The 25,310-nt window shown below is 33.5% G+C and overlaps 1 pseudogene; it reads right to left on the minus strand.

The window, feature by feature from the left end:
• Positions 1–1,740: 1,740 nt before the first annotated feature.
• On the minus strand, positions 1,741–20,570 carry LOC120137204 (annotated as a pseudogene).
• Positions 20,571–25,310: the final 4,740 nt, after the last annotated feature.

The raw sequence follows: 25,310 nt of genomic DNA on the forward strand, positions 1-25,310 counted from the left end.
TTCATTGCATGGCATAATCCGATGTGGCTACCATGGTTGTAAATACAAGTGTTTCTTTCTAGTGCATGAATGATTTACGTGATAACTTCTAGTATGGAATTTGAATGGCAAGTTAGTGCATAAAGAAGATATTTTTTTGTCTCCATACACAGCATATTCTGATATACATACTATCTAAAACATGCCACCGAAATATGAATGTGATTTATGACTGGGCAATAGTGTGATTGATGACAACTTAAGGGGCAAATGGTATCATGGTGTTTCTGAAATTATAATTGTTGGTTGCTTTTGGGTTATGGAATTTTTCCATTATATTTGCCCTGACCTTTTTTTCATTCCTTTTCCCTTTAGTATCAATGTCCAAACACATGTTCAGGTGTGATATGGGGTAATGATGACCCTTTAAGCCCGGACCAAATACATGGGAATTTTTTTATATAAAAAAAGTGAATACACCTATGTCGGACGCATTCATATCTTTAACATTTGCTCCTGAGTTCAAATAACGTAGCTTGGAGCATAGTTTTGGGACTGCATACTGCTAGAAATGCATGTGTATTAGTAATTTAATCCAGTTAATTCCTAGAAAGATATAACATATTTTTGGGCATTGGTTCACGTTTACCCTTGGTACAAGTTTATGAATGTTACTAAGGGCATTTGTGCAGTTGGGTAGAATTATTTTAGGCTTCTGGGCTAAATCCTTTCCTGCTATCGAAATCCTTGCTCATGTAGTTGGCTTTCTCTGTTATCCCATTAAAACATGTTTGGAAGGCAGTTTAGTAAATTGTAGGTGTTTTCTGGGTTATTGAATTTATGCTTGGGGTTTTCCAGTTAATTTGTCTGTGGTATTCGTCGAGTTGCATTTTTGTCTGCTGTTCTATTTAGATCTTGCAGAGCGCACATCGATTATTGTTTCAGCTAAACAAACAAGCAGTAGTAGTAGGTAGAGAAACGCACAAAGCTCTGTTAAAAGCAAGGGGGGGAGTTTTGGAGTATGGAAAATTGTCCCATGTTAGGGACTGAAGACTCTGCACCCTCAACAAGGATCAACTGTTGAACATTGACGGTGGATGTCAGGAAAAACAGGGTCAAAACCCAAAAAATATGATTTGATAATGCCTCGGAATTGGTTTGGCCAAGCACGTATATACAGAGAAGGCTCCATGAAAGATATTTGATTGCACTGTTTTGAACCTTGAAGAGCATGCTTATGTACCTACCTTGAGCGCTGTGAGGAGTTTTTGTTACCGAGTACAAGCAGAGGGTCCTCATACCAACAACCTAAACACCTATATTGCGACACCAAGAAATCTCCAGGCCATCTCTTTTTAATCAGATTTTCCAATGCTTATTTTGAGTAAGCTTAAAATATTCGGTTTTAAACGTAATAGTAATATATTTTTTAATTTTTCTATGGCATCTTTTTAATTTTTTAAGGATTCCTGAAAATAATTTTTGAATATCTCAGATGTTATTAAGTTTGGTTTTCTTAAAAAAAGATTTTGCACAACAGGTTTCTAAAACATTTTAAAAAGAATCTTACGCACCATACGTGAAATAGGGAAGATTATTCAGAATCAAACGTGAAATAGAGATGGGGCAACATAATTAATCTATATGATCAAGTATACGTGTTGATTTTTTTTCTTAATTACACAATTAATTTATATGATCAAGTACACGAGTTTTGCAGAAATTTCCAACAAGAATTGACTGGAAAAACCAAATGATTACTTAAGAACATCCCCTTGCTGCTGGCATTTTACTTTCCTCGGTTACCTCTTCCACATAACCCAATCCTCCACGAAAAGAAGAGAATTAAGCTCAAATATGTGCTAAATCTTAAATCAGAGAACAAGAAAATTATCTGACATGTCTCAAAATCTGATTGATTTACCTTAATTTTCTGACATCGAGTTTGTCAAGTTTCTCTAGAATCTGCCCATTGACGCTCCACGGTACACACATTCCTCATATATGGCCGTGAGGTGGCAATAAGTTCATGGTAGACAACATAATTTGGATATAATCCGTCGTCATCTGGCTTTAGCACAGAGGAAGGATGCACCTAACATCAACAATGATTGCTTCAATGACATTTTGAACAACAATATACTTTAACGTTCAAGAATCAGCAATGGTTTCAAAATTTCAATCTCAATGCTCTCGCCTAATTTGATGACTACATTTCCTTGGTTTAAAATCGGGTTTGAAGATATACATGGACACCGATGAAATTTTGAACATTTGTCTGGCGTGTCTTTTATACAATAAAACTACCACAAGATTAAACTACTAAAAATTGATACCTGCACCAGTTGCGGCTTAAAACACCGTGTTCGAAAGTCATTATGCTGCCTCATCCTCTCAGCAAGCTTATTAGCATAGACAATGGACAATGCCTTGCTCAAATTCCTATGATCACTTTTCCGGCTTTGATTTGGTCGCACTTCCGATGACTCTGTTTTCAGATGAATAATTCGTTACTGTAGTGGCGGATCTAAAAATTAAAAAATGATGGTTTAAAATTATAATACTCTATTTAAAAAAAATTTGGGCATGCATATTTCCTTATTTTTCCTATTTCCATTAACAAATTAAACTAAATTTAAAATTTTCACCAAAATAATGGGTGTGCAAGTGCTCCCCGAAGTAAAATGGCAATGACGAGAAGACTGGGTCAACACCTGCAAGGTTTGCATTTCCATGTTTTGAAACCTACAGATCATTCTAGTTTACACTGCCATGGGAAACGCAAGTGATGTGCAGGGATTTTTCAATAATGTTTATCTACTCTGGATTAAGAAGTTAAGGACTTATCTTTTGCTTTGACTCTTCGTTTTTGTTTAAATGCCATTTCTGACGCTTATGTCCAATGCCACATCAAAACATGGGTATTAGAGATATAACCCCACAAACCCTCCAAATATAAGGGAAGTTTCGAAAAAAATTGAACCTACCCCCGTCGGACACAACAGAATCAACGCTACACAAGTTTCATAGAAGGCTATTATGCTGCAACACTACTATTTCAAGCATGAATCTTTTTTCTGGGAACCAGGCCCAAGGCTGTAGAGTGGCAAAGACAACAAACACGTGTACTTCTGGTTGAATATGCGAGATAGATAAGAAAGTAAAGCCAAGTCAAATTAACAAAGGCAAAATCTCCAGAAGTCACTGCTGACCCTTGGCTATCTTCAGCATTATCTGACACAATTGCTTTCGAACTTCTTTGACAAACATCATTCCTCGCACCTAAAACACAAAACGTCTCAAATGTGTTATTCATGATCATCTTTAACATGAGAATAGTATCAAAGACATTTCATCGAGGTGCAGGGCACTACCGCTCATCATAGAAAGATCCATCTGAAAGTAGAATGACATGGTATGTGTTGGTTGTGGGTCCCGAAAACCCGTTCACCCGTTGAACCCATCCAAATAGGCGGTTATCATATTTTTTATTGGTTTGAACTTCTGCCACTTATTGTTCCTTCTTGGATTTTGACAAAAAGCCTTTTTGCTTTTGGCTTGTGTGTGGCCAGCTATATTACATAAAAAAATCAGATTTGAAGTGTGAAGAGAGATCGTTTTGAGAGGAGACAGAGGAGAGACATATTTTTTAAGTTTGGTGCAGCAGTGATCAACTCTTCGATAGGAGGTCCATCTGTTGTTCGATTGAGCTGATTTTTAACAGAAGCTAGACGACAAGGTTTTCTTGACTTTGTAAGGTTGAATTTTTCATCCGAGTCCTGTAGCATCGGAAATACCCATTATACAACATGCTGCATTTTTTGGTGATGTTCTCTAAAGTCTCGTGATTTTTACCCTTGATATAGAGGGGGTTTTCACGTAAAAATATCAGTATCTCGATTTATTTGTGCTCTGGTTGCATTAGCTGATTTGTAGTTGATTAACGTTATTAAAGAAAATATATTGCAGTATTGTGCTTGTCATAATTTTATTACAAGAGTTATAGGGAGAGAAAGAACATCGATTGTGTTTCCGTTTGGTTTCGATTGTTCGGTTTCTTCCCCAACAAACTAGTACTCGAGCTTAGTTATTGTGTCAGATAATTATGAAAATTGATTCGAGCAATATGATTATGTTGATTGACACGAATTATCAACTTTGGCGGAATAAAATGAAAGACTTATTGTTTGTGAAGGCTTTGCATCTTCCGGTCTTTGCTACTCAAAAACTCGATTCCAAAAGTGACAAGGAATGAGAGTTTGAGCATCAGTAAGTGTGTGGCTTTATTTGGTAATTTATTGAAGATAATGTTTACAATCATATTGATCAGGAAACACATGTTTGTGCATAGTGGGAGAAGCTTGAAAGCTTGTATGCTTCGAGGTCGGGAAATAACAAGTTATTTTTACTGAAGAAAATAATGTCATTAAAATACAGAGAAAGAACATCTACAATTGACCATGTTAGTGAATTTTAGAGTGTGATGAATCAGTTGCTTAGTATGAGTGTCAAATTTGATGATGAGATTTTAGGGCTTTGGTTGCTTGCTACTTTATCGGATTCTTGGGAGACTTTTCGGGTCTCGCTCATTAATTCTGTTCCACAAAGTATTATTACTTTGGATTTGGCTAAGAGTAGTGTATTGAATGAAGAGTTTAGAAGAATATCTCAATGTTCTACATCACAGTCCCAGGTTTTAGTTATCGAGAATAGGGAGAGAAATAGAGACAAAGATGGAAAAGATAGTTATAAAAACCGAAGCAAGTCAAGATCGAGATATAAGAATCTTGAGTGTCATCATTGTGATAAGAAATACCATATCAATAAATATTACCTCAAGTGAAAGAAAGAGAACAAAGGTCGTGGGGATAAACACAATTGGAAGGATGATGAAAAATCCAAGTGTATTTCTACTGTTACTCGTGAAGATCTATTGGTCATTTGTGACGAGAATTTGGTCAACCAAGCATGCGACGAGACTAGTTTGGTGATTGATATTGGTGTTTCAATTCATGTCATGTCGATAAGAGATTTCTTCACATCTTATACTCATATTGATTTTGGGGGTATTGAAGATGGGTAATGACGGTTTGGTTTAAGTTGTTGGCATGCGAGATGTTAGCTTGGTAAGTAATAATGAAACAAAGTTAACTCTCAAAGATGTTAGATTGATTTTTAAGGCCGCAAGGCACACTGAAGCGTAAAAGGTCCATGGAGTCTAGGCACAAGGCGCATGTGCGCTTTTCGTATGTGAGGCACACTGTTTATTCTAAAAAAAATTATAAATCAAGTCTGGTACATATTCTTACACATTACCCATTGATGCACTCCTAAAATACTTAATCTCCTTCTCACACTATGTTATTTCACTATTGTTTGTTTTCGAAACCTTAGTTTCCAAATTACATAAACACAAAGTTAGGGTGATACTATAATAAATTAATAATTATATGTTTAAGTATGAAGAATTTAATATATAAAATAATGTTAGTTATGTATTTTGATTTTTGAATTAAATTAATTATTTTATAATATATGAATTTAATAATTAATTTTTAAAATAAAATACTAGATTTGTTTATTATTTTATTTAAAAAGTTATACAAATTTTGATTTAGCTAATATTTTATATCGAATTTTCTCATTATAAGTAATGAATTCTAATGATTTATTTTTAAAATTGATATAACAATATGAGTATGTTAATAAAAATTTAGATGAAAAATATTAATTGTGTAAATAATATTAAATTATTCTAATTAATATTCTAATTATAAAAATTCATTATAATTATAAAAATAATTATTAAGTAATTATAAATATAGTTGTATATTCTTATTTATATATATTAAATATTTTTATTTATAAAATAGTAATTATTAAAGAAAGCAAAAACTAGAAAAAGGAAAAACAAAACCTTGATATAAAAAACAAGAGTGACTAATGAAATATTTAATAAATAAAGTGATGAGAATAAAAGAATAAAAATGATGGAAATAGGATAAAATGGCAAGAATCTATCCATTATATTGTTTTATTATATTAGGTTGCCTTATACTTTACTATGTTATAAAAACAAAGCAAAAACTAAAGAACAACAAAGTGACAGAGATGGTGCGCTTTGGCGCCTTCCCAAAAGCCTAAAAAGCGAGCGCCCATTTGAGCTTTTTGTGCCTCGCTCTGCCTCTAACTTTAGAGGAAACTTTTCTTGCGCCCATTATCACTAAGCACACTTTTTTAAAACCCAGGATGTCTTACATTAACCAGATGTCCGTATGAATTTAATTTATGTGGGAAAGCTTGATAATAAGGGATTTTGTAACACCTCTAGTGAGGGGTAGTGAAAGCTAATTGAAGGCTCCTTGGTTGTTGCTCGAGGAAAGAAAAGCTTGAATTTGTACTTGATGCAAGCTTCGACTTCTTGAGAGACTGTGAATGTGAGAGTGAATAACAACTCAACTAAGTTGTGTCATAAATGGCTTAGTCACATGAGTGAGAAGGGGCTTAATTGTTTAACCAAGAAGAATCACCAGGTGTTTGTGGTTCGATTAAGGTAAGGTCACATGGTGGTGTACTTTATTTTGTGACTTTCATTGATGACTGTTCAAGAAAACTATGAGTCTACACTTTAAAATCAAAAGACCTATTTTTTTAGGCTTTTAAACAGTTTCAAGCATCAGTTGAAAGAGAAACATGAAAGAAGTTGAAGTACATTCGTACTGATAATGTTGACGAGTATACAGGGCCATTTCATGAGTATTGTCTACATTAGAGAATTATACATCAAATGACACCACCGAAGACTTCACAGTTGAATGGTTTAGTTGAAAGAGTGAACCGAACATTGATTGAGAGAGTCATATGTTTACTTTTAGATACAAAGCTTCCGAGATCGTTTTGGGTTGAAACTTTGAATATAGTGGCACATGTGATTAATTTGTCTCTTAGTGTTCTTTTTGCAAGGTGATGTACCTTACAATGTTTGATTTGGTAGAGACATGTCATATGATCGCCTGCGTGTGTTTGGTTGTAAAACATTTGTTCATGTTCCAAATGATGAAATATAGAAATTAGATGCTAAGACTCGTCAATGCATCTTTATTGATTATAGTCTAAATGGTGAGTTTGGTTATAGACTCTATGATCCAGTTCATAAAAAGTTTATGAGAAGTCAAGATGTTATATTCATGGAGGATCAAACCATTAATGACATTGATAAGACGGAGAAATTGGATTCAAAAGATAGTGGTGACTTGATCGACATGAATCCAATTCCCCAAGACCCTTCACTAGATCGCATTCATGATGATATGCACATTGATGTTAGTGATGATTAACATGATATAGATGACTTTGATGCTGCCATGGATGATGTTGTGAATGATCAACAACAAGCACCTATAGCTCCACCAGCAGTTCCACTTTGAAGGTCTTCTAGAGATCGATGATCTTCTGTCAGGTATTCTTCTGATGAGTATATTCTTTTGACTGATGGGGATAACCTAGATGTTATGAAAATATTATGAATAGTGAATGCAAATATCAGTGGGTTTAAACGATGTAAGATGAACTTCAATCCTTGCATGACAATCATACATTTGAGTTGGTGAAACTCCTAAGGGCAAGAGAGCTTTGAAGAATCGGTTAGTTTATACGTTGAAGCAAGAAAAAAATTCTTTATCTCCACGATACAAAGCTAGATTGGTTGTTAAGGGTTATACTCTGAAAAAAGGGGATTGATTTTGAAGAGATGTTTTCTCCGGTTGTGAAGATGTCCTCTATTAAAACTATATCGAGTTTGGCAGCTTGTTATGACTTAGAGGTAGAACAAATGGTTGTTAAAACTGTTTTTCTTCATGGTGATTTAGAGGAAGAACTTTACATGAAGAAACCAGAGATATTTTTTGCACAAGGGAAAAAATGATTAGATGTACAAGTTGAAGAAGAACTTGTATGGTTTGAGGAAAGCTCTAAGGCAATGGTACAAGAAATTTGAGCCTGTTATGGGGAGCAAGGCTATAAAAATACTACTTTAGATCATTGTGTTTTTGTTAAGAGATTCTTTGGTGACGATTTTATTATGCTTTTGCTTTATGTTGATGATATGTTTATTGTTGGTTGTAATGTTTCTAGAATTAACATGTTGAGGCAGGAGTTGAGTAAATCCTTTGAAATGAAGGATTTGAGACTAACAAAGCAAATTTTTGCTATAAGGTTGACACGTGATAGAATTGCCAAGAAATTATGGTTATCGTAGGAGATAAGTTGAGAAAGTACTTCAGAGGTTTAGTTTGGATAGAGCTAAAGCGATGAATACTCTATTTTCTACGCAATTTAGATTAAGAGTCAAGCATAGTCCTTCAACAGAAAAGGAGAAGGCATAGATGTAAAAAGTTCCTTACTCTTCAGTCGTGGGTAGTTTGATGTATGTAATGGTATGCACGAGATCAGACTTGGCTTATGACTTTGGTACATTTATTCAGTTTATTTCTAATCTAGGTAGAGAGCATTAGAATACAGTGAAGTGAATCATGAGATATCTCCGTGGTAGTTCCAACTTAAAATTTTGTTTTGGAAATGAGAATCATGTTCTTGTTGGATATACATATTCAGATATGGTTAGAGACATTGACTCGAGGAGATCTACATCAGGTTATTTGATCGCTTATGCAGGGGGAGCTATGACATGGTAATAGAGATTGCAAAAGTGTGTTGCACTATCCACAGTCGAGTCAGAGTTCATTGCAGCGACCGAAGCGTGTAAAGAGATTCTTTGGAAGAAGAAATTTGTGCATTAATTTGGCTTTTCCCAGAGAAGTATGTCTTGTATTGCGATAGCCAGAATGTGAGTCATCTTAGTAAGAACTTAACTTTTCATGCTAGATTTAAATATATTTATGTGAGGTACCATTTTATACGAGATGTTCTTGAAGCGAAATTGTTAGAGCTTGAGAAGATACATACTAATGATAATGGTGTTGATATGTTGATGAAGACTTTACCAAGAGAAAAGTTTGAAGCATGTTACTTGACCACCGGTATGAAGGTTTCCCTTACATAGTTAGATGGGGAGATTTGTTGGGTGTAGGTCCCACTTTATGGGAAAACCCACTCACCAGTTGAACCCATTTAAATGGGTGATTGTCATATTTTTTTATTAGTTTGATTTGTAACTTTTTCCATATTTATTGCTCATTGGATTTGAAAAAAGCCTGTTATTTTTTTTACTTGTGTGTGGGCAACTATATTACATAAAAAGTCATATTTGACGTGTAAAGAGAGAGACTCGTTTTGAAAGAAAATAAGGGGGAGAAAAACATTTTTTTAAAGTTTGGTGCAGCAGTGATCAACTATTCGATCGGAGGTCTATCGGTGGTTCGATTGAGCTGATGTTTTGACACAAGCTAGGCGACAAGTTGTTCTTGAATTTGTTAGCTCGGATTTTTCACCTGACTCCTGTAGCATCAGAAATACCCATGTTACAACAGACTGCGTTTTTTGGCGATCTCCATTTTTCTCTCTTTTGCTAAAGATTACTTGTTATTAGCCTTGTTGGAGTTGAATGTTTGTTTTAATTTAACATTTGATGATAGTGGAACTTTTGACCAGACTCTAAAGTCTCGTGGTTTTTACCTTTGATTTAGAGGGTTTTTCGCATAAAAGTATAAGTGTCTCGATTTATTTGTGTTGTGGTTGCATTGGTTGATTTGTGGTTGATTAGTGTTGCTAGAGAACATATATTGTGTTATTGTGCTTGCCATAATTTTAACAGGATTTATAAGGAAATAAAGAACACTGATTGTGCTTCCGTTTGGTTTCAGTTTGTAAAATCAATAGAGAAAGTAGTATCGTTGTTTCTATTCATCAATAGAAAAGGGTTATTTATACACAAGCTAGTATGTCTAAACTAGGTAACTAAATATATTACAATTAATGGAATATATACTTTCTCTAAAAGTTAGTCTAATAATCTGTAACACTCCCCCTCAAGTTGGATCATAGATATTAATCATGCCCAACTTGTTACATAGATAATCGACTCGGATTCCATTAAGACCATTTGTGAAAATATCTCCCAGTTGTTCTCCGGTCTTCACATATCTAGTAGTGACCAAACCTTGTTGTATCTTCTCACGAATGAAATGACAATCAATCTCAATATGTTTAGTTCATTTATGGAAGACAGGGTTGGAATCAATATGAAGCACAACTTGATTATCACACCAGAGTTTTGCTAGTACTTTGACTTTAATTCCTACTTCATTGAGGAGTTAATATACCCATATGATTTCATATACAGACTTGACTATTGCTCTGTATTAAGATTCAACACTAGATCATGAGACCACTTTCAGTTTCTTACTCTTCCAAGAAACCAAGTTACCATCAACAAACACACAGTATCCTGAGGTAGATCTTCTATCTTCCTTGAATCTTGCCCAATCTGAGTCTGAAAAATATTCGATCATAGTATAACTATGATCGCTATATAAAATTCCATGTCCAGAAGCACTTTTCAGATGATACAAAACTTGTTCTACTACCTTCCAATGATCAACAGTTAGAGATGACATATACTGGCTCAGAACACTTACCGTATACGCAATGTCAGTACTCGTTACTGTAAGATAGTTCAGATTTTTAATAATTCATCTTTAACTCCTATGATCATCAAAAGATTCTCATTCTTTGGTTAATTGTAGATTAGGAACCATTGGACTGTTACAAGGTTTGACACCTAATTTCTCATCTCCGATAATAAATCAAGAACATATTTTCTTTGGGATAGAAAGATTCATTTTTTACTCATGTTCACCTCAACTCCAAAGAAATACTTTAACACCCCTAAATATTTTGTATGGAACTGAGTGTAAAAAAATGACTTCAGAGATGAAATTCCACTAGCGTCACTTCCAGTGATAACAATATCGTCCACATAAACCACTAACAAGATAATTCCTCCATCAGACTTCCTAAAGAAAACAAAATGGTATGACTCGCTTTTCTGCATCTTGAACTTCTCAATAGCCTGACTAAATTTCCCAAACCATGCTCGATGACTTTGTTTCAAGTCGTATAAATATTTTTTTTAGACGACATAATTTCCCATACTCACATTAAGCAACAAAACAAGATGGTTTCTCCAATATACATCTCATCCTTAAGATCACCATGAAGAAAGGCGTTCTTTATATCAAATTGATGCAAAGGCCAATCAAAAGTGGCTGCAAGGGTGATAAATAATCTGACAGAAGTAAGTTTAGAAACATGAGAAAATGTATTATAATAATCCACTCCATAAGTCTGAGTATATCCTTTAGCAACAAGCCGAGCTTTCAATCGATTAACAAAGCCATCAGGACTGAATTTAACAGTAAACACACACTTGCACCCAATAGTTTGTTTACCAGTGGGTAAAGATACCAAAGTCCACATACCATTGTCTTCTAGAGCAGTCATTTCCTCAAGCATAGATGTACGCCATCCTAGATGGGCTAATTCATCTCGAACAATTTTAGGAATAGAAACAATATCTAAATATGTAAGAAAAACACGAAAAGAGGGGGAAACAATTATAGGAGACAACAGAAGAGAAATTTGGTATGTACATTTACATTTACCTTTTCGAAGGGCAATAGGAAAATCAAGATCATTTGTGGTAAGCGGATTTGATGACGAAGATATTGTCTCATCAGGACATGATTCTGGAACCTCTATAATCAGGTTGGAACCTGACAGTTGTGGGTGACGAGAGTAAGTATTTTTAATGGGAGTCTTGAAAAATCAATATTGAACCATTGTAGAGGATGACGAATCCAAGTTTGATGGGATGTGATAAATTAAGAAATCCTCCTCCTCTTGATGCACATGACCTGAAGAAAAATGGAATGATTTTTGTTCTAAAAAAGTAACATTAATAGACACAATATACCTACCCAGACTTGGACAATAACAACGATACCCTTTTTGTGCACGAGAATACCCCAAAAACACATATTTCAAGGACTTAGGATCAAGCTTTGTAATATAAGGACAAACATCTTGAACGAAACAAGTACAACCAAAATTTTTTGGTGAGACGTGATATTTTTTATTTGGTAACAAAGTATGGAAAGATGTTTTACCCAACAAAATAGAAGAATGCATACAATTAATGACAAAGCAAGCGATTGACACGACATCAGCCCAAAAACATTTTGGAACCTACATTTGAAATAACAAGGCACGAGCAGTTTCAAGAAGATGTTGATTTTTTCTTACAACAACACCGTTTTGAGAAGGGTGTCAACAAATGAAGTTTGATGGAGCATGCTTTGCTCAAGCATGCATTTTTGAAAATGACCTGAAAGATACTCTTTTGCATTATCACTTCGTAATATTTGAACAGGTGTAGCAAACTGAGTTCGATTTTCAACAAAGAAAGAAAAAAAATGAGTAAACAATTCGGAGTGGGATTTCATCAAATAAACCATGTAATTCTAGAATAATTATCAACAAAGGTAATAAAGTACCGAAAACCAGGTTTAGATATAACTGGACTAGGACCCTAATCATCATAATGGACTAACTCAAATGGAGTAGAGGCACGTTTATTGACTCTACGTAGGCCTGTAAACGAACCAAATGCACACAAACGGAGGTATGTTCATGTTCGTTCATTTAATAAATAAACGAACACGAACATAAACAAACAATTTTTTTTATTCATGTTCGTTTATTAAGGAATATAACTTGTTCATGTTATTTCATTTAATAAATGAACGAACATAAACGAACACGAACATAAATAAACACGAACATAAATGAACACGAACATAAACGTTGGAGACCCTACCTAGGGGTGTAAACGAGCCAAGTCGAGCTCGAGTATTGCTGAGCTCGACTCAAACTCGAAAACTTTCAAAGTCATCTTGACTCGGCTCGAAAACTCGCGAGCTTAAAATTATCAAGCTCGACTCGAACTCGAAATATAATATTGAAACTCGAAAAGGCTCGAACTAAAAAAAAATTTAAGAGCTCGATTAAAACTCGAGACTCGAGCTCGATTGAAGCTCGATTCTGAGCTCGATTGAAGCTTGATTCTGAGCTCGATTCTGAGTTCGATTCAAGCTCGATTCTGAGCTCTATTCAAGCTTGACATTTCCCCAAGAGCAAAGATGCTTAAACCTATTCTCCCCCATCTTCTTTAATATAAGTTACCAACCCTGAGCTACTTGTTTGCTACTGATGTGGGATTGCATAACATTCCTCCACTTTTTTTCTTCCTCTCTCCTTCAACAACAGTCGAGATGAACACAGATTGTGTTTCATGTGATTGCCGACCTTAATCCTTGGGGATCAAACAAACATGTCATTAGCTTCGTGCTATGTAGAAGTTGAAAATTGGGAGATGAGAGAAATAGGTTGGTTTATTGTTCACACCAACTCATACATCAAAAACCATTCTTTCTCGGCTGGCTAAACTTCCATATCCGGATGGCGCACAAAATTTGTTTGATGAAACACGTTAAAAAACTTCTCAACCTATGGAATAAGGCCTCACCATTATTGGGTTCTTGAGTTCAAAGTAAGCTGACTTGAGTTGCTGGTTGATCACTATTTACTTGTAAATTCGAATACTCTATTATATATGAAAGAAAAGAAGATTATTTGAGTAGAAGAAATGGTGCTTAATACTTAACATCCCTTCCGAAATCCATCACCTTTGGACTTGGTTTCGAAAGCAACCAGTTTCTAGGACTCCTATTTGCTCATCAGATAACCAGCTAGTGGCGCAGCCACATAGGGTTCCGGCGCAGTGGATGTTGACGATGCTGGGTATGTAGCTTATGGATTGTTAAAAAAGAGCTAAACCATGTTAATATTGTTGGGTTTTCCAAATAAAATTGGGTTAATTATGGAGTTGGTCATCAGAATATCAGATTAATTAATATTTTGAAGATACTTACAAATTGGTCACCAAAATTGATTTAAGAAGATTGGGTTAAACATAAATGAATGAACATAAACGAACATAATCGAACGAACATAAACAAACATAATCGAACGAACATAAACGAACATAACCGAACGAACATAACCGAATGTTCACGAACGTAAATGAACGAACAAGACCTATGTTCATGTTCGTTCATTTAATTAAACGAACACAAAATCTTGTTCATATTCGTTCATTTAATAAATAAACGCACATAAATGAACTTCCCGCCGCAAGGTTCATGAACGGTTCGCTGAACGTTCAGTTCATTTAAAGGCCTAACTCTAGGGTGTGAACTAAGACTATGATGTTTAGCAAACTGACAAGATTCGCAATCCAAAGACTTCAAATTAGAAAATTGAGGACAAAGTTTCTTTAAAGAATGGAGTGATGGATGACCTAAACGACAATGTTCTTCAAACGGAGTTACAGTTCCAATGCAGGCAACAGTTTCTGGTTCTTGGGTATCGAGGATATAGAGACCATCAGATTCATATCCTTTACCAATAATTTTCTTCGTCAAGAGATCCTGAAACAAATAATAACCGGGGAAGAGACAAAGCGGTTAAGGAGACATGTAAGTTTACTAACTAAGATTAAATTAAAAGAGAATTGTGGTAAGCTCAAAACAGATGACAATGGAAGAGATGGAGTATGATTTGCAGTGCCAGAGCCAATAACAGTGGATGTGGAACCATCAACTAAAGTAATAGGTGTGATAGAATGAGATTTAAAATAAGAAAGAAGACTGAGGTTACCTGTCATATGGTCTGTTGAACCAGAATCAATGACACTTTTCGATGAGGTGGAAACAAGACATGTATTGGATTTACCAGACTCAACAAGGGTAGAAAGAAGACTAGACAATTGTTTCATAGTTTCTCGAAGATGAAGGAACTTGGCATACAAATCCGCAGACATTGTAACAACCGTTGAAGAAGTTTCTATATTCTTTGTATCAACCATAAATGCCAGATAACAAACAGCCCGCAAAGGAATTAAATCGGTAAGAAAATATCACAAAAAAAAGACACCCAACCAAAAAAACGAACCGAAAATGGCCGGAATCAAATAGAGACAGCGGCGAAAGAAAAAGTGTCGGAAAACGGGCAGCCAAGCGCCCTCACGCGCCGGCGCGAGACAACGTGACGAATGCTTGTGGCGGCGCATGAGCTTCACGCACAGGGACTCTGGTGACCGGTCTTTCCAGATAGGTCGATCGGCGCATGATGGACCTCTTAGTGTTGACGGTGTCGATAGATTGGCCTCCAAAAGACGCCGGTGAAAAACAACCAAAAACCACTCCTTTTGTTCGATACCCAAACAACCCGCAAAAATTTTTTTTAACACTCGAATATATTTAACACATCTAATACCATGTAGAATCAATAGAGAAAGTAGTCTCGTAGTTTCTATTCATCAATAGAAAAGGGTTATATATACACAAGCTAGTATATCTAAATTAGGTAACTAAATATATTACAATTAATGGAATATCTATTTCTCTAAAAGTTAGCCTGATAATTTGTAATACAGTTGTTCGATTATGCACACACATCAAGTACTTGAGGCACATTTTCAATATTGTTAGGGAAAAAAAGCATTAAATAATCAAAATGACATGTCTAATATCTTACAATTTCCAAATGCATGTTTTCTGAATTGGAAGATAAGAAGCATACCTACCTCTAAGTCATAATCCCTGCACCAATCAATCTTGTAATCATTTTCATCCCAGCATTCATAGATCTGTAAGAGTTGGATGTGATCTCCAAAACCAGAACCATGAGGAAGTTCCAAAGGTGGGTGCTTCCTTTTATCCTCGTCATTCTTGCTGCAGTTAGAGAAAAATTATTTTATTAGAATCTGCCATTAAGCATTTAGAAATGAGAACATCTTTGCAAATATGGGAAAACAGACATGATGGAGTTTGGATATCATTAAGCCCCAACTACCCATCTCCAAAATATCAGATCTCTCAAAAATAAGGAATAATTTTACTTTCCTTCTGCTAATCAAATGCATCTTGGAGAGAACTTGAAGAACAGAGGATATTAAACCAAACACATAAAAGACCTATAAAGTGCTGGTTTTGCCACATATGGTACTAACATCAGCATGCTGTAGGTGCAAATTACAATTTGCACGGTTTACAGTCAACTAGTTGCTTGTAATTTAAAGATAACAGGAAAAGCTATAGTGGGCATCCTTATAATGGACAATCTCATAACGATTTTCATGACATAACCTTTGATTTGGAAGAAAAATTGCTTCAACCGATAACATGGCTGCACAGTCGGAGCCTGGGATAAGCAACCAAATTCATTTGCCTCAATTAAAGTTCTCGAAAGTGAAGGTTCCAATGGGAGCTCTGCAACCAAATACAAAGTTCTGCAGTGAGCACGTCTGCAAAATAAAGCAGTTTCCAAGAAATGGAAAACACTAATAAAATTATTTTAAGCGTATGAGTAGTAGCCATGATAAAACACCACAAAGAATAGCAACTTATCAAAACAAATAGTAATTACAGGCAAGTAAAATCATTAGCATTGTTATAGAGTAGACAGTATCTCATGCTTGCCAATTTTAGACGTGAGTTAACAAGGAATCAATGAAGGTGGCCATTATGAGTTTGGTTTCATTGAATGGGTTTGTAATTGATCATCAAGAAGTTGACTGCATCCAAATTCATATCTTCCAAGGTCATTCAAGGTAAATATAATTCCTTAGCATTGTAATATATAGTAACTCATGCTTTCTGGTTCTAGACATGAGTTAACTAGGAAATAAAGAAGGTGACCATTCTGGGTTTAGTTTCATGAAAAGGGTCCGTAATTGATCGGCAGGAAGTTGACTGCACCAAATTCATATCTTCCAAGGTCCCAATTTCAGGTGGTTGCAAATCAATAGTTATCATAAACATGACTGAGGCCAATAAAAATACTAGAAACAGCTACCAAATTATGCATGCATTTATCAACTGACGGTAATTGGTTAGCATGGTAATACTTGGAAAGCAAGTTGAACCCCTACCGGCCATTGTTCGCCCAATACTTGTTATCGATTCATTTTCATCAATGGCATCTATCAGATACAGTTTCTTTAATGCATCTTCTAATGACTCAGCTGAAGTTAAACCAAAGATTCAATATCTCAATTTTGTAAGGAAACATTGCCAGAAACAATCCAATACAGATATTGGCAGTGGCAGAAAGGAAATTATAAACAGTGTGAACTCAAATCCTGGTTCTCTCATTATGCCCTAACGACAAATGAACACAACAAGAGTCCATTCTTACTAGAAAGGGGATCAAGAAAATCAAACTTAGAATATCGATATCAGGGAGATCCAATGACTTTAGATAAAGAACACTGCCAGCGAGAGAAGATCGCTGTATTTCAGGAACAGTTCCATCAAGGAATTTATCATTCTAAACACTGGATGAGTATAAACGGTAGCACTTCCCAGGGCGTGTTCTTCCAGCTAATCCAGCACGTTGATTAGCTTGTACCCTCAAAGAATACATTAAAAAAAATGAAAAAAGGTAAAAATATTATTTGCAAGAATACTAACGAAAGAAAGATAAGAACATAAATTTGTTCAGAGCAAGATAAGGGTAAACTCAAGCAAGAAAAATTGAACTAGCAAACAAATAAAGACCAAAATGAATCACAACTGTAAGCTATGCTACTAAGAACACATGAATGCAAAAGCTGAAAGAAATATTAAGTCATCCCCTTACTTGCTAATTTGAACAACGTCGAGGGAGTACATTCCAGTTGCTGGGTTGTATTGCCGTTGCTTCACGTAACCAGAATCAATAACATACCTAGAAATATACAGATAATTAATTTAGAGAGAATCAATCAACATAGCATTGCTATTGATCTTATTAACTGAGACCAAGTGCAAAAGCAGGTGGCAGAATTAGGTATGCATTTCAATTGATCACAATAATATAGTTACCATTGGACCATAAACAAGTCTTAACATTCAGTAGAACCCTTAAGACCAAATCTTAGTGACTTCATCTGGGTAGAAAATGGTAAAGTTAAGAAACAAAAAGGAAAATGAATAAAGGATTGTAAACCAAACTATAACATTGATATTTCAATAAAATAATTATGAAACATTCTACCATTGATGTGTTTGATCATTTATATAATTAAATATATAATACAAAGGCGGAAAGGCCTTCCACCAGATATTCAGAATAGCCTTGTCTCTGCTATGTCTCTATTTTACTTAAATTTTTGAACATGGAGACCAAGGACTTCACCGCTTCTTGGTTTATATTTGACCATTTATACTAAACCTACATAGCCACGACACAATTTCTTTGCTAAGACCAGAAATATTTGCATGATCTTGGGAAATTAGGTAAGACAATGCTGGTTCATAAAGACCAAAATTAAGCATCAAATTCACTTACACAACACCGTCAACAGTCAAAGAAGTTTCAGCTATGTTGGTGGCAACAAAAAAACGCCTACAGTTTGGAGGGGTTGGACTGAATACACGCACCTGTTGGGTCATAGCAAAAAAGAAAAAAAATGTCAACCAAAAAATCGTGGGAATTTAATAGCACTAATATCATCTCTTTGTAATTGATTTTCTAGAAAATAATTTCTCAATTTTTCGGTATTTGCTTGATGGAAAACTAAAGTTAATATAATTCATTTTATTGGTCAACAAAATTTTCTTTGTATTTTATGAAAAATCATTATTTTCTAAACTTTTCACACCTAATAAAAATACTTGAAATAATATTATTTTATTAATTTAATATTAATATACTATTTAGTACTCCATTTGTCTCATTAAATCTTCACTGTTAACTTTTTTTAACTTTAACTCATTATTATTTTAAATTTATTACCGATAAAAATATGAAAAATATATATTTTAAAACCCTTAAATCAAGTCGTTTTCAAATAGATATTTTATAAAATTTAATTTTTTTAAAATATTTAATAATAATCCTAGTCAAAGTTTAAAATTCTTTATTTTTTAAAAGCCAGTAGTGGACACATTTAGTGGAACGGATAGAGTATTTTAATAAAAATATTAATTATTAAAATATATTAATTAATAATTTTAATAATATAATATAATATTTTTAATAATATACTATTATATTTTTATTTTAATAATATATAATAAATTATTAATAAAATTAATTTTATTTTTTAATTTCATAAAATAAAATATTAGTAAATTATTAAATATTTAAAATATATTTATAAAATAATTTCCATAATATAATTTAATATTATAATTTTAATATTATAATAATATTTTTTATTTTAATAAGTAATAAATATAATTAATAATATAATATTATTATTATAATAAATCATTAAAATAATTTTTAAAATACTTATTTTAATAAAATATGATAGTCTTAATATTTTTATTCTATAAAATTATAAAAAATAATATTTTAATAATAGTATTGACATAATATATTAAATAAATTATTTTACTATTTAAAAATAATAATATTAATTATCTTCTAATTAATAATATTATTTATTGTATTTGATCTTTATAATAAATAATTTTTAAAAAGTTTATCAATAAGTGGAAAATGATTTACATAACATTATTGAAACAACGTAAAATGATTTTCATAATTTATTTTTCAAGAAATGCAATTCATTTTATGAAAATCATTTTTGAAAATCTGTTTTCTGTAAAACAAACGTACCCTTAATTTCATTTCCAATGGAGCAACAGCGGCTGATAAACATGAAAATCTGAGACAAAAGTATACCTGCATTTCATGTGGCAATGAACCATGGAGAGGAAGGATTAATGCATCCATGCAGGGGCCTTCCTCAAGACTTTGAACTTTATCCTCCAGCTTTGATACCTACGTCTCTATATCATCCTATAAATGGCCACTCAGCTTTAAAACAGTCAGTTATAATCATCATTGAATCTCTGTACACATTAAATTCAACCCCAAGAAGCAAGAAATAAGAGAAACAGAAAGCTTGTCTGTCCAGTCATGAATATTAGGATGTCACCCTCTGGTTCCCGAACATGTATATCTGCCAAAATCATTACACAGTAAGATCTCATAACATCAAAATATGATTTCCAGGAAATGTCAGAAACCCAAAATTTCCAGTATGAATCAAGGTTAGCGTACAGCTGATGCTCATTGTGGCTCAACACCTCAGTACATGTAATCACATGACTGGGGTGACCCAATAATACTATTTAATCAATAAATTCTTAGTGAATGTCAGAAGGGATACCAGTCATCATACAAGGAATCAGAAAAACTTGGTTATTCTCTATACATTACTATGTAACGTAAATAGAGCAGAACTTGGTGCAAAAAGCAAATGCATTGCAGGCCAGCTAAACAACAAGAAATGTCCAGGATATATGCATAATAAAAGCTTGCAACAGCAGAATATGTAACAAAAGATAAACTCACAACATACCCAGAGCTGTTTTTAAGGAAGGCTCGTGATAACTTGTAGGACGCTCCTTGCTGTAGAATATTTCCACAGGAAATACTTTTTCACCATTCACAAGGGCTGCTGATGTTATCAGCACTTTAAACTTGGAGGTGAATCTGTTAACTAAACGTTTCATCAAGGCATTGATTCGGGTTGATCAACCGCTCGATTTGATCGTGATATACGTTACCGTTTAGTTACATGTCGAGGTGTGTCTCTGTCCAATTCTATATTATGTTGTGTTGATTGATTGTTTGTGTGACTGAAAAATTGATTGAAACATGATTGTATTGTGGTATTGTTGAAATAATTATAATTATGATAAGTTGATTGGAAGTTTGATTTCGAGCATGATGGATTATGTGATATCATTGTATCTGATATAATTCGGAATTGTATGTTATGTGAAATATGTTGATATGTCAGACTAAAAATTTATGAGATGCATTCAGATTATTTGTAATTGTATTATTATTCGGATCAGATCAAAATTCGGATATATGATATTCTAGTATGTGTTATTCGAATCGGATCAGATATCGGATGCGTGTCATTTGCATGTCATGTTGGGACGAATTTTAATAGGGGAAGTTCAATGTTTCTCACCTGACAAGATATATTTCACTTCGGATTCAGTGGCCTCTGCCTTTGTGGCATACCCCACTTCGGATGGTGTTAGTAGTTAGAATAGTTATGGAGAACCTACAATTCGGATGGTGTAAGGTGATTAGGTGCACATTCATTGTATATTTAATAGGATTGTGAATATTTTTGTTGAATCGGATTGTATGATGTATTGAGATGTATTATTTGTGACTACTTATTGATTCAAAATATGATTATTACTGTTTGTTTCGGACTGTGCTGTGACTTGTGTTTAATTGCACATTAGTTCGTTTAGATACTCCCTTAGCTCTCTTTTTTAGATACTCAAGTTAGGAGAATTGATACTTAGAGTTCAACATTATTTCGTTTTCATTATTTTTAAAGTGTGACATTTATTCGGATTTTCTGATTATTATTTTATTAATATTTTATTTGATATACTTATTATGTTTAAATATTTTTGGGACATTGGATATAAATTTTATTTTGAACTCTAAATTTGATGGACATTCTCTTACGTTTACTTAGAGTTCAACATTATTTCGTTTTCATTATTTTAAAGTGTGACATTTATTCATATTTTTTAATTATTATTTTATTAATATTTTATTTGATATACTTATTATGTTTAAATATTTTTGGGACATTGGATATAAATTTTATTTTGAACTCTAAATTTGATGGACATTCTCTTACGTTTTAATTATTGTTAAATTATTTCGGTTATTTAAAGTATTTGAAGTCAATAAATTCGAGATTACTTAAAAGTATTTAAAATTATGTTTGAATAAATTTTAGGGATTTGGTTAATGAGCTCTTTAAATTCGATTTAATTCTCATAAGTCGGATCTAGGGGTTAAAGCTGAGTGCCCTTTCCCGAACCGGTCTCACCTATCACCACAACCACTTTATTCTGCTCCACTGTTTCTAAAATCTCCTTCTCCAACTGCATGATTGGAAGATCGCCATTGATTGTATACACAGTAAAAATGTTTCTAAATCCCAAAAAGGATTTAATAAATTATTTTAATATTTAGATAAACTGTAAATAATGTCTGGTTTGATCATCGAACTAGTCATTTATTTGAATAAAATATAAATGTTTGATTTTGATAATCGGACCAATCAATTTTATATTTGGATAAACTATATGGATAATGTTTGATTTTGGTCATCGGAGTTGGACCAATCAATTTTATCTTTTACAGTACTTTTTCTCGATTTATATTAATTGATTTTAATGATAAAAAGATATTATTATTTTTAAAGATTTCGAGTTTAATCAATTACTTCTGAAATATGAGTTGATTATGAAAGTTAATAGATATTATTTTATAATATCTCTTGTTGTATTAATTTTAAGATAAATTTGATTATTAGTTTATGTTTTTAGATGATCTAATTTCGTGTCTAAAGAATTATTAAAGTTTGATTATTATTTTATTAAATATGAGTTGATTTCAGTATTGAACATGTTCTGAAGGCTTAGGCAGGCAACCCCTTACAGAAGTCTCGACACTCTTCCCCGAATTCAAAATTATATTGTTTATAGATCTAAAGCATAAATTATTGGCAAACAAAGGAGAAATATCAAGAAAACAATATTTAGAGGTTCGGTTCAATCACTAAGGTTTAATGTAAAATTAAGTGTCTAAACTATACTCAAAATTAACTTTAGGTGTCTAAAGAATTTTTCATTAGGTTTAATGTAAAATTAAGTGTCTAAACTATAATCAAGATTAACTTTAGGTGTCCAAAGAATTTTTCATTAAAAAGAGGAGGGAGAGGACCACATGTGAGATTTTTTTTTTAAAAATGTTTTTTTTAAATAGATTGAATTTTTAAAAGTATATAAATGTGAAATGTGTCACTTAACATTTTTTTAATGATTTTTAATGGTTATTAAGGTGTAGACTGTAACACGCCCAACTCGTACCCAACCCGAATACGAATTCGAGGTATCTGAGAACTCAACGCATATTACTGAGAACTCAAGGTATCTGAGTACATTGAGGTTGTGCACTAAATGCAGTCACCACTACTCATATAATTTGCACCGAAGTGTCACGTAGAATATGCACCGAAGTGCCATATAGATTTGTCTCGAATGACCGCGTAGAATTTGTCTCGAAGGACCACGTAGAAATTTGTCCCGAAAGACCGCGTATAACCCTCGACTCTTGGCATGCCAACTATACCTCTAATTCTCATACATATACTTTGGGCTTTAGTTTTATAATTATTTTTCTTTTCATTATTCAAAGTGTGTTTTATCCACGTAGAGCACATATACATAGAGTATTTTCATGTAGAACATTTTCACGTAGCATATTTTCACATAGAACATTTTCATATAAACATATTCATACAAAAAAATCAAAAAATAATTTGAAAATACACTTTATGTAAGGCATAATAAAATACTGCATAAAATAAATAAACAGTTTTCGATCGAAAACCATCGAGGTTGGCTTATCGCAAGCCGTCCTTATATCTAATATAAAAAATATAAATTGCACTCACCTTTGCCTCACGTAAGTCCTAAACGAAATATTTTTAACTTTCGTTCAGTCTCGTTGCTATATCGCTTCTATCAGTACGCTTTCGATCTAAATCTACACATCAATATGTCCAAGATCAATACTAACTTTCCATTAACGAATAACCAATTAACACTTACATAAACGAAATGAAACACCTAATTTAACATTTCAAGCTGAATAGTATCGGTACTCTTCCTACATTACTGATAATTCTCTTCTATGTATCGATACCCCCTTCAGTATCAATAGTTCTTCAATCGGTATCGATATTGTTCATCTGATTCATACGTTTTCCTTCCATTTACCCTTATATTATCGGTACTGTTCTTCCAGTACCGATACCCTTATCCAGACTTCACTTATTTCATTTTGAATTTTTCCTACAATTCACCTAAATCTTATACTTTAGCTCCAATCAAACCTTTAAACTTACTAACATTGATCACCACCAACTTATATCCATTACCTTTAATAACCAAATTCTTTTTATGGAACACTTAAGATTAAGAATCATACCAAATCTTCAAACATGTTCTCAATCATTTCTAACGCTTCAAATGCTTTAATTTGACATTTGACAAGTCAAATATTCCTTTAGAATCTAATTACTAACCAAATTTCATTCATTCACTTAAAACTCATTTTACTAATTCACCAATCTCTTAGTTTTATTCATCCTTAAGCTTTCCTTAAGCTTCTATATCACTCAAGGCTTCAAAACCAACCCAAAAATGAAAGGAATAATTAATTTCACAATCCCTTACCTTAGCATGGGAGTTACGGTAGAAGGGGAGAAGAGAAGATAAAGTGCTTCCAGATTTTTCTTTTCCCTTATCTCAAATCCCAAATGCTTAAATTAACTTTGAAATGAATATTAAATTCATTTCCTGTTAAAAGACCAAAATGCCCTTCCATTCTTCAAGCTTTGATAATAAGTCCTAGACATAAATTCCAAAATCAGTCCTTGAACTTTATAATTTATTTAAATTAAACCACCCAATTTTAAATTCTTATACTTTAGTTACTGACCAGATGTTCGGGGTATTACATGGACATCTAAAAGTGTAACGTTGGAAACGGTAGATATTTTTTCTTAGCAATTTTTTTTTTGTAACAAGGGGCCCTAACAATTAGTAGGGATAACTTCTCATCTCTGTTTGGTCAGAGTTAAGGATACTCTAGGACTCAACTAGAGGGTTTGAAAGCACGAAGTGCCCCAAAGGTTGACGTCTGCCAGGCTTGGCAATAAAATCAGCTAATTTATTAGCTTCCCAAGGAATTAACTTAATCGTGATCGTCCACTCATGGCTAAGGTAATGTCTAATTCTTCTCATGATTGAAAGCTCATGAGGGGAGGACGGAGATCAGATACATCTCACCGCTTCACTGCTATCGAGTTCCACCGCAATCTGATTAACTCCGATGAACCAAGCTAGCTCGAGTCCATCCAAGACTCCCCACAGCTCCGCTTGGAGAACTAGGCAATGACCAATATTCCTATAAAACTCCGAGATCCAGTCACCATTGTTATTACGGATAACTCTACCACACGTCGCTTCCTTTGTTACAGGATCCATAGCTCCGTCTGTGTTTACTGTAAATCTATTCGCATCGGGCGCTTAAATTTAACTTTAGGTATAATTTTGACACTTATTTTTACATTAAGTCAATTACTAACAATAACTCTACATATCAATAAATGAATATCCAATTACTAAGATCTCAGT

Source organism: Hibiscus syriacus, unplaced genomic scaffold (genome assembly GCF_006381635.1).
Source record: "Hibiscus syriacus cultivar Baekdansim isolate YM2019G1 unplaced genomic scaffold, ASM638163v2 tig00110653_pilon, whole genome shotgun sequence".
Taxonomy (NCBI): Eukaryota; Viridiplantae; Streptophyta; class Magnoliopsida; order Malvales; family Malvaceae; genus Hibiscus; species Hibiscus syriacus.